The following is an 11,842-nucleotide window of genomic DNA, read 5'->3' as shown; positions in this document are numbered from 1 at the left end:
GGCAAAGCCCTTCTGGGGGAGCCCTAGTGCCTGGCATGAGCGGAGCGGGCTTCCAGGGAGGTATTCACCTGGTCAGCGTCAGGAACCATCCTCCCTGAAGCCTCGGTGAGTGTTTTTTGTGTGACTGGACAGTGAAGCTGTGTGAATGACCTGGCTAGTGCTCGGTGTAGTCCTAATTAAAGTGTCTTTTACTCTGTGTTCCCAGGCTCCCTCTTTCCCTTCGGTTGCCGTGGATGTGCCGGACACCTCTGGCAGGACTAACCCTGTGGCTTTTATGTCCAACGTGCTGTGTGCCTGCAGGTAAGAAAAGCTGGGAGTGCAGTCCCTCTGCTTTGCTTGCTGTGTCTCTTGGGTAGTGATTTTGGAGGGGAATCCCAGAGCGATTTGGTTTGAAGGGGACCTTCAAAGGCCACCCTGTCTTCCGTGGGCAGGGACACCTTCCCCTCTCATCCCCGGTTGCTCCAAGTCCCGTCCAGCCTGGCCTGGAACACTTGCAGGGATCCAGGGGCAGCCTCAGCTTCCCTGTGCAGTGTGCTCTAATATCTCTCCACTGGCATCCTGAAAAATGTTGTCAGCGTGTTTTGTTGGACGACGGTAAGCGGGACCTGGGTGAAAAGGACATTCTCTGAGGTGCTGGGAGAAGGAGGGCTCGTGCGGGCACCTCCAGAGACAGTGGGAACGGGAGCGTGCTGCAGAGAAGGAAAATTCCAGGGGGTGGGTGCCAAGGAATTTGTCCTTCCCTTGCTCTGTGCTCTGCACTTAGCAATGGGTCAAGTGCAGAAGTTTCCTGGGGACCCTGGAAAATGATGCCGGGTCTGCTAAGAAAAGTGGGGCCAAAGGAGCAGGACCTGGGTCTGCGAGCGTGGGAGAAACAAGGGCCGGGTCATCCTCTGCCTCCAGGAGGGAGGGCAGCAGGAAAGGCCACGGACTAAAGCACTGAAGTGCCGTTCCCCAGGGAGCCCCTGCCCAGCACTGAACTTGCTTGTGCACTTGCTGTCCCTTTGCCAGCGGAGCCGAAGCGTCGGGTGCGGGTGCTGGGGGGATGGAGCTGCCAAGGACAAACTGGGAGGGTGTTTGCGAAGGAAGGGGGTAGAAGGAGCTCTTGACGTGCTTTTTTTACTTCTTCATCCCACAGAATTGCCACGAGAGGAAATACTTCAGAGGGGCTTCCCTCCAGATAAGCCCTGAATGTGCCAGGAGGTTTCAGCCGGGAGAAAGGAGCTGTGGAAGAAAAGCAGCCTAAAAATAGCCAGCGGGGATCATCAGGTTTTCCAGCCAAGAAAAACCAGGAGGGAGATGAGGGAATCGGGTTCCAATTCCTAAAGATTTGGTGGGTGTAGGAATGATTTCTGTGTGTTTTCCAGTCCCTTTTGATTCCTGGGATGATTTTAAAATGATGGCTAAATTGGAGATGTTGTTTTTGAGAGGAAATGATGCCAAATAAATGCAAAGTTTGGGGTCAGTTTTTTGGATGATTTGGGTCAGTTTTTGGGGTCAGTTTTGGGTCATTGTTTGGGGTGATTTGGGTCAGTTTTGGGTCAGCTTTTGGAGTCAGTTTTGGGTCAGCTTTTGGGGTGATTTGGGTCGGTTTTGGGTCAATTTTTGGGGAGCACTGGGTGTTACTGGGGGTTGTTTGGGAGCACTGGGTGTTACTGGGGGTTGTTGGGGAGCACTGGGTGTTACTGGGGTGCACTGGGGAGCACTGGGTGTTACTGAGGGTTGTTGGGGAGCACTGGGTGTTACTGGGGAGCACTGGGAGAGCAAATGAAAAATAAAGAGAATAAAAAATAAACGAAATAAAAAAGGAAATATAAAAAACAAAAGAAAATTAAAAAAAAAAAGGCAAAAAACCTAAAAAGGAAATAAAATGAAAATGAAATAAAAGAGAAAAAAAAAAAAAAAAGAAACCCCTTCTTGGGCACCCCGTTTCCTCTCCTCTCCTCCCCCCCCCCCCGAACCGTAAATTGCGGGGTCATCACCCCAAAAATGTGAGAAGGGGACCCCAAAATGTGGGTGAGGGAACCCCAGGGAGCCGAAAAAGTGTAGGGGGAGCCGCAGTAAGAAAGCGAAGCCGGGCGGTCGGGCGGCGGAGCCGAGGTGGCGACGCCGGCGCATGCGCAGTCATTGGCAAGACGCCGGCGATGACGTGGTAAGTAAGGGCAGGCAGGCGCGGGACCGACGACGCATGCGCAGTGGCTCTCGTGCCGGTGCAGCGCTCCCTGCTCGAGTTAAGGGCCGGTTCCGGCGGCAGGGCGGGACTGGCGGTCTCCCGTCTCTCCCGGGGTGTGTGTGGGGGGAATAACATGAAGATTTTTTGGGGTGAAAGCGCAGAAATTAGCCAGGAGGGACGCTAATTTGGGTAAACTCGGTCACCGGAAGTAGAGAGGGACCGGAAGTCCTCCAAGCCCCGGCGCGGAAGTCCGCCAAGCCCACAGTAAAGATGGCGCCGCCAGGACCGGAACGACCACACTAAAGATGGCGGCCCCGGCCCGGAAGTCCGCCAAGCCCACAGTAAAGATGGCGCCGCCAGGACCGGAACGACCACACTAAAGATGGCGGCCCCGGCCCGGAAGTTCGCCCCGACGCCACACTCTAGATGGCGCCGCCAGGACCGGAACTTAGCCGAGGCCACACTAAAGATGGCGGTTGTCTGACCTCCGCCGCGACCCGGACCCCCGCCCCGCGCCCGCAGCGTCGTCTCGCCGCGCCGCTTCCCGCTGTGGGGACGGGGCGGGGCGCTCGGCGGCGCCGGGCGCGGGCGGCAGGTTCGTGGGCGGCGGCAGGCACCGGCGCCGGCAGCCCCCCTCGGCGCCGCGCGCGCGGCGCTCCGCCCGCCCGCCTCGTTCCGCTCCGCTCCCCTCCGCTCCCCTCCCGTCCCCGCTCCCCCCCCCCCCCGCTCCCCTCCGCTCCCGCTCCCGCCGTGCCCTGGAGATGCTGTCGGAGCTGCGCCGCCGCCTTCCCCCCCCCCCCCCCCCCCCCCAGGAAGCGACCCACGGCGCCAGGGTAAGCTGGGCGCGGCCGCTCTTCTGCCTCTCCCGCGGCCATCGGCGACTGCAGGCAGGGGAAGCGACAGGCAAGTTTCTCGCCTCTGCGGAGAAACTTGCACCTGCGTGCCGCCGCAGGGCCGGGTTCGGATGTGCCCTGGCATTGCACACGCACCACAACCCCCGCGGGGAGGGTCTGCGCTGCCTCGGGGACCCTGTCTGCGCTGCCGGGAGAGAGAAATCCTTTGGGAAGCTGGGGTGGAAACAGTAACTCTGTGAACTGCTCAGCTTTTCCTAGGCAAGGGCAGGTTTTAGGGAGGAAAGGCCCGTACTCGCGAAAGGCGCCGCGGGTCTCGCCGAGGGGTGGGGGGGGGGGCGCGCGGCTGCAGCGCCGCGCGCGGCTGCAACGCCGCTCCCGGCCGTGTCCGCCAGGCGGCGACTGTGAGGCAGGGCCCGGCGCTCGGGGGCGCTCTCGCAAGCGACGCCCCCGGGAAAGCGGCGGGCTTTGGGCGCTGCCGGCCTTCCCCCGGAGTGCCCGGGCTGGCCCGGCGCCTGGCAAAACCTCTGAGGGAAAAGGCAAGCAACAGCTGCGCTTCTTCTGCCGTTTCTTTAGCCAGGGACTGGAACACAGACAAAATCGAGGGGCTCTTTGACCTGGGCAGGCTCCGAGCATTTTTCAGCCTTCCCTAGCAGGGCATTCTCACCCTCTGAAAAGCTGAAAGGCTTTAACAGCTGGAGACGCGCCTGCAGCTGTGCGAATTAATGTAGTTTCTTTTAGGAAACGAAGGGGAAGTTTTCCTGTTGTGAGCTTAAATACCGAGTCTGCTCTGCTTTTTCCATCAGGTGACGAAGCTTATGGAAAAAAAGACCAAAGGCCTCGAGGTGAGTACATTCTACCGAGTTCTGCTTTTCTGGGATCGGTTTGGGAAAATCACGTGAAATTCTAAAAAGCTTCTCTCCGTGTTTTCTAGTTGTTTTTTCAGCCTTGGTCTAAGTTTCGTGTAGAAAAGGGCATAGAATTATTAGAACAGACAAACTAGGCTTTCTCGGGAGAGATGGAAGAAAAGTCTGCTGATTGCAGTTCTGCTTTTCTTGTCTTCCCTTCGACTGTCATTTTCTCTCCCCTGCTGTTCAAATAGGCAGCAATTAATTGCTCTGCTGAAGAGTTTGCTGTACTAAGTGTCTGTCAAATGGATGCCTTCAACTCAAGATAGCACCTGCTCCTTAGTTACAAAAAGTTCCTCACAGGAAATTTTCAGGCGTGCCCATAAATCTCCTCGCTGTTTGTTTGGGAGAACAGGGTTTTCTCGTCTGTAACAGAATAGTCATGGCATTTGCTATGGAATGCTGGTGGCAATCTAGTCAGAAGAGGACGCCGTGCTTCACTAATTTTCCCTTTTTGTTGTTGGGGGTGACTTCTTCCCAGGGATGTTATTCTTGACCCCCCGGGGCAAACGGAGGTGTTCACCTGGTCAGCGTCAGGAGCCATCCTACCTGAGGCCCTGGTAGGTAAGTGATTTTTGTGTGACTGGACGGTGAAGCTGTCTGTGGGAATGACCTGGCTAGTGCTCGGTGTACTCCTAATTAAAGTGTCTTTTACTCCGTGTTCCCAGGCTCCCTGTTTCCCTTCGGTCGCCGTGGGTGTGCCGGACGCCTCTGGCAGGACTAACCCTGTGGCTTTTATGTCCAGCGTGCTGTGCTGTGTGTGCCTGCAGGTAAGAAAAGCTGGGAGTGCAGTCCCTCTGCTTTGATTGCTGTGTCTCTTGGGTAGTGATTTTGGAAGCGGCGCCCGCGCAGAGCGAGGCGTTGGCCGGGCCGGCGCCTGAAGCGCTCGGGGCCGCTGGGCAGGGCAGTGCCCGGCTGGTGGGTGCCTCGCAGAGAGAAGAGCCTGGCCCTGGGAAGGCAGGAGCCTGGGCTCAAGCTGCTCTGGACCGCTGTGGGGATGGGTTTGAAGTTTTGGGATCGCTTGTTTCTGTCCCTACCTTCCCACTGAAAACAATAACTTAAGAAGTTCTCCTCTGGACTGGTCCAGAGAAATTGTGGAATCTCCATCCCTGGAGATGCTTAAAACACTTTTGCTCAGGCAAAGTTGTGAGCAACCTCTTCTGCCTAATCCCGCTTTTTGAGCAGGAGAGACTGGACTAGATGATCTCCAGAGGTATTGTCCAACCCCCACCATTCTGTCCTTCTGTAAAGGGGCTTTGCACTGCCCTTTTGAACTGTAATCTGTTGATGACCTGTGTTGAGGTCACACTGCAGCTTGTTACACTGCAGCTTGTCACACTGAATGGCAGCCTGAATAATTTAATATTGAACTGTGATTAATCACAAGATGAAAGCTCAGATAGGCTGGTAAGAGGCAGTGTTCTTTGCTGCAGCATTTCCCACCTGAGGTAATTTTCCTTGTTCTGAAAGTGTCAAGTACAGTTGGGCAATGTACTACATAGGAAGAAGGGAAAGAATCTCAAAAGCAAATAAATGAACAAAAAAACCCTTTATATTTGCTTGTGCAAGAAGAAGATTGTTCTTCCACTCAACCAGGTTTTGAGAGGACAAATTAATTGTTTCTCTGACAACAGTATACACTGGAGGCTGTTAATGATCCCATAGTCTGTGCTAAAGGTTTTAGCTGATTGTGTTTGTCATCAGCTTTTACTAAAGAAAAAGCAAGCCTTCTCGGCTGTGTGGATATTACAGGAACGAAATGATTCCATTCGTGTAGATAATGATAACGGAGCCAAACCAAAAATATTGTAAGTGTCCTATGTGGAACAATATACAGAATTTCAAAAGGGATTGTAGTGGTCCCATATACAGAACTAACATACTTCCTGTTCCTTATTTGCTGATCAGGTCATGTTTATCTGCCTGTCAGGACTGTTGGAGCACTGGATGGAGAGCAGGTCATATGAAGAGGATTACGGAGTAAAAGGCAGCTTGTACTGAAGTGCAGGGAAAGTATAAATATTTATATATATTGGCACAGTGCCTGGCCTTAATGCTTAAAATCCTTTGGAGAGCTGTCTGCATATTTACTGTATTAATGATCAAATGCAAGGCTGTGTTGGGAAAGGTCTTCCATTTGGAAGTCAGTAGTTGAGACTGTCTTGCCTATGAAAAAGAGGGAGAATTTTCGTTAGAGGATGTAGGATTCTGGCTGGTAATAGTCTTAATTCAAGGTATTTTTAGAGAATTGGTTTAATACAAGCAGAACAAATGGCCAGAAGTGTAATGAGAGACAAGTTGAAATTAGAAAGTAGATGTGCATTTTGAATGTATTGTCATAGCAACTGATTAAATTCTCCCTCTCTTGCTGTTCTGGGGACCTTTTAAATGTGCTTTGGCTAAATAAAAAGTCTTAGACTATTTCAGAGCCAAAAGGTCAGTTCTTGTTGTCTCTTTTGCACTTTAATTCTAGTACACTGATACTTGCTAACCACTTATAACCCTAGATGCAGAATGAGAACTTGGGTTATTAACAGTAAAGAAGTAAACAGCAGAAAGACTTGACCTTTCTTTTGAATTGCCCTACAGTGTTACAAAATACCAAACAAACCTCCTTCCCCAAAGAAACACCCCCCAAAATACCCCAACAACTCACCAAACACAAAATCACCGACAACCAAAAAGCAGAAGTAACAAACATGAACAGCAAGTGGAGGAAGAGTTTGAAAGCGGGCTGGACAGAAGCAGAAGTGTTACTGCCCACTCTTAGGCCACTGTGCTGATTAAATGGGTGTTGTTAGGTTTAGATTAGTAGTTCGTCGTTGTTGGGTTTTTCGGTGGTGTTGATTTTTTTTGTTGTCGTTGTGGGGGATTGTTTATTTGTTTGTTTTTATTTTGTTTTTTTTTTCTGTATTAAAAATCTGGCTCAGTTACTCTCTAGTTCTGGTGTGTTCTCTTTTCCAGGTGGTTGGTGTTTCTGCAGTGTTTGGCACAGGACTGGGGGAGATTTTTACCCAGCTTTCTAAAGCTGTAGATGAATAGGAGAGGTAAGGGGATAACTTCTGGTCCGCGACCCAGTGACCACTTCCTGAAGGTCCTGATTCATGAGTCTGCTCCTTTGATTTGAAGGAGTGTACAGTTGCCATAGCCAAGGTAGCTTAGGGTGTCCAGTATCAGCATAAAAAGCAGCAGTAAAAAGGAACTATTCAGAGATGAATTTTTGTGCTGTTCCGTGAAAAAGTAAAAGCTATCTGTGCCAGCAAGTCTGTGAAGTAATTTTTTTCTTGTAGTTCCATACCAAGTTTTGAATTGTTGCTGTTTTAATGAAGTATGTTCATTGATTTTGCATCCATTGGTTTCAGAATCCAAATCTGGGGAAAAAAGTACTGTCTTTCTGAAATGTCTCTCAAACATGAAAGCCTAGAGAAAACTTTTTTTTGTGAGTAAAAAGAAGCCTCCAGGATGATCCTTATGCAATACAAATCATGTGTTTTTCAGACTGAATGCACTCCCTTTATTCACCTTTTCAGAGAGTATCGGCCAGAATACGAGCGCCTGAGAAAAACGCTGGTAAGTGTTTTTAGTTGTTTTACACCTGAACAGTGTATCTTGGGTCGCTTTTGTGCACACAATTCCCTTTATGTTGAGAGGGTCTAACATTTCATTTACTAGTCGTACTCACTGTGGGAAAACTCCTGTCCTGAAGGAGTCCACCATTTGCCTTTTTTTTCCTAGATGTGGTGGAGCATATCTTTACAAAACTAAAGATTTTGTAAAACAGATGTTGCTCACTGGTTTAGTGCTAATATTTGAGCTAATTGTGTGAAAATGATTGGGAAATAAGATTGTGTCTTCCATTCAGATGGACAGAGAGTTCTTAAAAATAAATTTCCAAAGGGATTTGTTGAGACTATCCCTGTATCTTCCTGCACCAGTGAAGAGTACTAGTTTGACTTAGTAAGAAAGACTGAATCGCAGTGCCAAAATCAGTAGCTCTGCTCACCTTGAGTTCTGGCTGTCCAAAGGACAGTTCTCTGCAGGCACAGCTACACAGAGTTTGGCTTCCCGGCGCTGCTGAAAACGTCCTAGAATCCCACCTGACTGGAGGTTGCTTTCCATGCTTAGTCAGAAGTTCTGTGTAACCTGAGTTGAAATGTAAGACCTGCGTAGTGACTTCTGCTCTCTGACTGGGGGACAGGCTGCTGGGTTTGGGTGAGGTTTCTCTTCTCCTGATGTTTTAAATGTTCTCAGAATCCACATGTAAATCTTTGTCTGTGGGAGAAAGCTCAAAATAAACAAAAGAGAGAGCAGCTGGAACACTTGTGGAAGGACATGGGCAGCGTGTGTGTGCAGGGCAGCACACTGGCAGGTACCTCCCCAGGAAGATAAAGGTTACTGCAGAAGTTTTCTGAAGAGTTTGCCTTGTGAAGTAGTACAGTGCTTCTTTGTCCTCACAGCAGAAATGTGAAAGCAGCTCCATGTTAGAGGAGCGGGGCTTTAGTTCCTGTGGGGTTGGTCACACTTAGCTCTTCCTGTGTCAGTCACAGGTTTGGAAGAAACCCCGCTGTGTAGCTAAAGCAGTGGACCTACTAGAAATAATGAAATACTTTAGAAAAGGCGAAACAGTCAGATCAGAATATGAGAAAGCTCTGCTGTTGGCTGCACTGTTCCTTAGATGAGGCGAGTAGGTGCTGATGGAGTCTGTCCTGTGTCTGGGATCCACAAGCAGCTTTCTGTCCCCTTAGAGCAGGTGTTCATTGCTGGGTTTCTGTGCAGATAGAAACCTTACCTTTAGCAGGCTGGTTTGTGTACAGCCTGTTCCCTTCAAGGACCTGATGCTTCTGCAATGGGTCCCTCTGAGCTAATACTAACACGAGGAACTCTCGATGAAGAGCAAGAAGAGAGGGAGAGTGACGCTGATGGCATTGACCACGAAGGTAAGGGAATGAGGTCTAAAAGCTGCCTCTCAAGAAATCCCCTCTATATTTCATGTCCTGGATGGACTGTAAGGAGAGCCTAGAAAACAAGCAAACATTCAGTCACCTGACGTGTCAGAATCTGTAGCAGAAGCTCAGCTGCAATGGTCAGTGCAGGGATATCACTCTGTAACCTTTGTGAAAGTTCAATTGTAAATTTTCTATTCAAGTAATTAATAGGTGTATAACACACATAAACGAGAGAACTCGTTAGGCTTGGGGCATGCAGTGACCTCTGAACCTGATTGATGCACAGATGTGTCCATCATCTTTTTGGCCTTACAGTTTCTGCCCCTGGCTCTCTTCCCTTTTCCTGTGACTGTGGTCTTGGAGCAATCTTCTAAGTTGTTACAGTGTGATTTTTCTCTTCTATAGCTCACAGACTTAATCTTCATTCTTTCCCTGTTCCACTGATGGGTAGGATCACTTATTTCCTTTGCCCTGTAATGTAGCTGAAGATGGAATAGACTTTCTATGTTGCTTTGGCTATCCTGATTCTAGCTTTTTTTCAGAAACACAAGTAGAACAAGTACTGAAATAGCGCTGAACTTCAGCAGCAGCGGGGACTGCGCAGGAGAAGGAGGGTGGGCAGCGGGCCTGGGGCAGGCAGGGGGATGGGGGTGGGGGCGGGCACTTAAAAGATTTCGGCCAGGGAGCTGATCTCAGCCAGCACCCAGTCGGGGCAGTCTAAGTCCCCGTAGAAGCAGAACTGCTGCGTGGGGAGAGGCGGTCAGAGGCGCACTGCTGCTCTGCGTCCTCCCCGCTCCCCGCTGCCGACTCCCGGCCCACCACGTCGCCGCTGCTCCCCGGTCCCCCATGCCGCACAGTCCGCCTTCGCGATCCGGAACCGCCCCGTGTGCCGGTGGGGGGCTCCCCGAGGGGCACTGCAGGGGCCTTGGGGCCGGGACCCCGGGGGTGCAGCCCGACCAAGGGGCGGGGCAGGGGACGGGGTCCCGGGAGCGGGACCCGGGACGGCCACGGACCCGCGGGAAGGGCGCCTCCGACACGGCCCTAGTCCCTCCTCCTGACCAACCGAGCACCTCCCGCCACCCCGCGGGCTCCAAGCCCCGCCAATCCGGGCCCGAGGCAGAGTCTGGCCCGCCAATCCCGGGCCGCCTTTCTCGGCGCCGTCCAATCACAGCCCGCCTTTTCAATCCGGCAGCGGTCCCCCAAGCTCTGCCCGCTCAGCCGCGGCGCGGCCCCTCCGAGCGGCACCGTCCCCCCGTTCCCCTCAGGCGCTGCTGGGACCACGGAAGGGCGGTGGGAGCTCCGCGGTCACGTCCCGTCCGGGAGCTCTCCCAGGAGAAGGAGAGGGAGGCGGGGAGCGGGCGGGAGGGGCTCCGGGAGCGGGGCCTGCGGGACCAGCGGGGTTCTCGGGAACGGGCGGGCGGGGATTGGCTGGGCTGGCACGAGGGGGGCGGGGCCGTGCGGGCCGCGGGCTATAAATAGCGGGGGGGAAGCGGGGGGGGGCAGTTCGGCGGCGGAGGTGGAAGCGGCGCTGGAGCTGCGGGAGCCGGGGCGAGATCGGCGGTGAGCTGGGGCGGGACTCCCGCGGCTGCCGCTCCCGACGTGCAGGTCCGATCCCGGCCCGCCACTCCCAGCCCGCTTTTCTCCGCTCCGTCCAATCGTAGCCTGCCCTTTCAATGGGGCCGCGGTCCCGTAAGCTGTGCCCGCTCAGCCGCGGCGCGGCGCCGCCCCCCTTCCCCACGTTCCCCTCAGGCGCTGTAGGTGCCGGCGCCTTTGCTTCCGGAGCAGCGCCTGCGCTGCCGCAGCCCCCGACAGGCCCTGTTGGGATCAGGGAGGGCGGGTGGCGCAGCTCCGCGCTCACGTCCCGTCTGGGAGTTCTTCCGGGAGGCGTGGAGGGGGCGGGAGCGGCGGCGGCCCTTTCAACGCGGCCGCGGTCGAGCAAGCTCTGCCCGCTCAGCCGCGGCGCGGAGCCGCCCCCCTCTCCACCTCGTCCCCCGCGTTCCCCTCAGGCGCCGGTCTCGGCGCCTTTGCTTCGGGATCCGGCGGAGCCGCGCCTGCGCTGCCGCGGTGCCCGCAGGCGCTGTTGGGAGGGCGGGTGGGAGGTCCGCGGTCCCGTCCCGTCCCGGAGTTCTCCCGGGAGAAGGGGAGGGAGGCGGGCAGCGGGCGGAAGCGGAGCAGCCCCTGGGAGCGGGGCCTGAGGGGACAGCGGGGTTCTTGGGGACGGGCAGGGCGGGAACGGGCAGGCGGGGATTGGCGGGGCCGGACGCTGCCGGACGCTGGGATTGGCTGGGCTGGCACGAGGGGGGCGGGGCCGTGCGGGCCGCGGGCTATAAACGGCGTGGGCGGGGGGCCCTGGGGGCAGTTCGGCGGCGGAGGTGGAAGCGGCGCTGGAGCAGCGGGAGCCGGGACGAGATCGGCGGTGAGCTGGGGCGGGACTCCCGCGGCTGCCGCTCCCGACGTGCAGGTCCGATCCCGGCCCGCCACTCCCAGCCCGCTTTTCTCCGCTCCGTCCAATCGTAGCCTGCCCTTTCAATGGGGCCGCGGTCCCGTAAGCTGTGCCCGCTCAGCCGCGGCGCGGCGCCGCCCCCCTTCCCCACGTTCCCCTCAGGCGCTGTAGGTGCCGGCGCCTTTGCTTTCGGAGCCGCGCCTGCGCTGCCGCAGCCCCCGACAGGCCCTGTTGGGACCAGGGAGGGCGGGTGGCACAGCTCCGCGCTCACGTCCCGTCTGGGAGTTCTTCCGGGAGGCGGGGAGGGGGCGGGAGCGGCAGCGGCCCTTTCAACGGGGCCGCGGTCGGGCAAGCTCTGCTCGCTCAGCCGCGGCGCGGAGCCGCCCCCCTCTCCACCTCGTCCCCCGCGTTCCCCTCAGGCGCCGGTCTCGGCGCCTTTGCTTCGGGATCCGGCGGAGCCGCGCCTGCGCTGCCGCGGTGCCCGCAGGCGCTGTTGGGAGGGCGGGTGGGAGGTCCGCGGTCCC

The 11,842-nt window shown here is 55.2% G+C and overlaps 2 long non-coding RNA genes across 4 annotated transcripts; both read left to right on the top strand.

The window, feature by feature from the left end:
* Nucleotides 1–9,394, top strand: LOC135408314 (uncharacterized). Of its 3 annotated transcripts, XR_010427485.1 has the most exons (7): nt 3,815–3,866; nt 4,411–4,489; nt 4,598–4,699; nt 6,894–6,976; nt 7,428–7,499; nt 8,181–8,298; nt 8,759–9,394. It is a non-coding gene; the product is annotated as an uncharacterized LOC135408314 (long non-coding RNA). The 3 variants fall into 3 exon arrangements; XR_010427484.1 differs by lacking the exons at nt 3,815–3,866; nt 4,411–4,489 and adding an exon at nt 1–105; XR_010427486.1 differs by lacking the exons at nt 3,815–3,866; nt 4,411–4,489; nt 6,894–6,976; ... (1 more) ...; nt 8,181–8,298; nt 8,759–9,394 and adding exons at nt 1–105; nt 5,838–6,862.
* On the top strand, nt 493–1,467 carry LOC135408315 (uncharacterized). Its single transcript, XR_010427487.1, has 2 exons — nt 493–714; nt 1,136–1,467. It is a non-coding gene; the product is annotated as an uncharacterized LOC135408315 (long non-coding RNA).
* Nucleotides 9,395–11,842: the final 2,448 nt, after the last annotated feature.

The sequence above is a fragment of the Pseudopipra pipra genome, unplaced genomic scaffold (assembly GCF_036250125.1).
Source record: "Pseudopipra pipra isolate bDixPip1 unplaced genomic scaffold, bDixPip1.hap1 HAP1_SCAFFOLD_319, whole genome shotgun sequence".
In the NCBI taxonomy this organism is placed as follows: Eukaryota; Metazoa; Chordata; class Aves; order Passeriformes; family Pipridae; genus Pseudopipra; species Pseudopipra pipra.
Note: the sequence above shows the minus strand (reverse complement) of the source record. Positions and strands in the feature narration are given on the sequence as shown.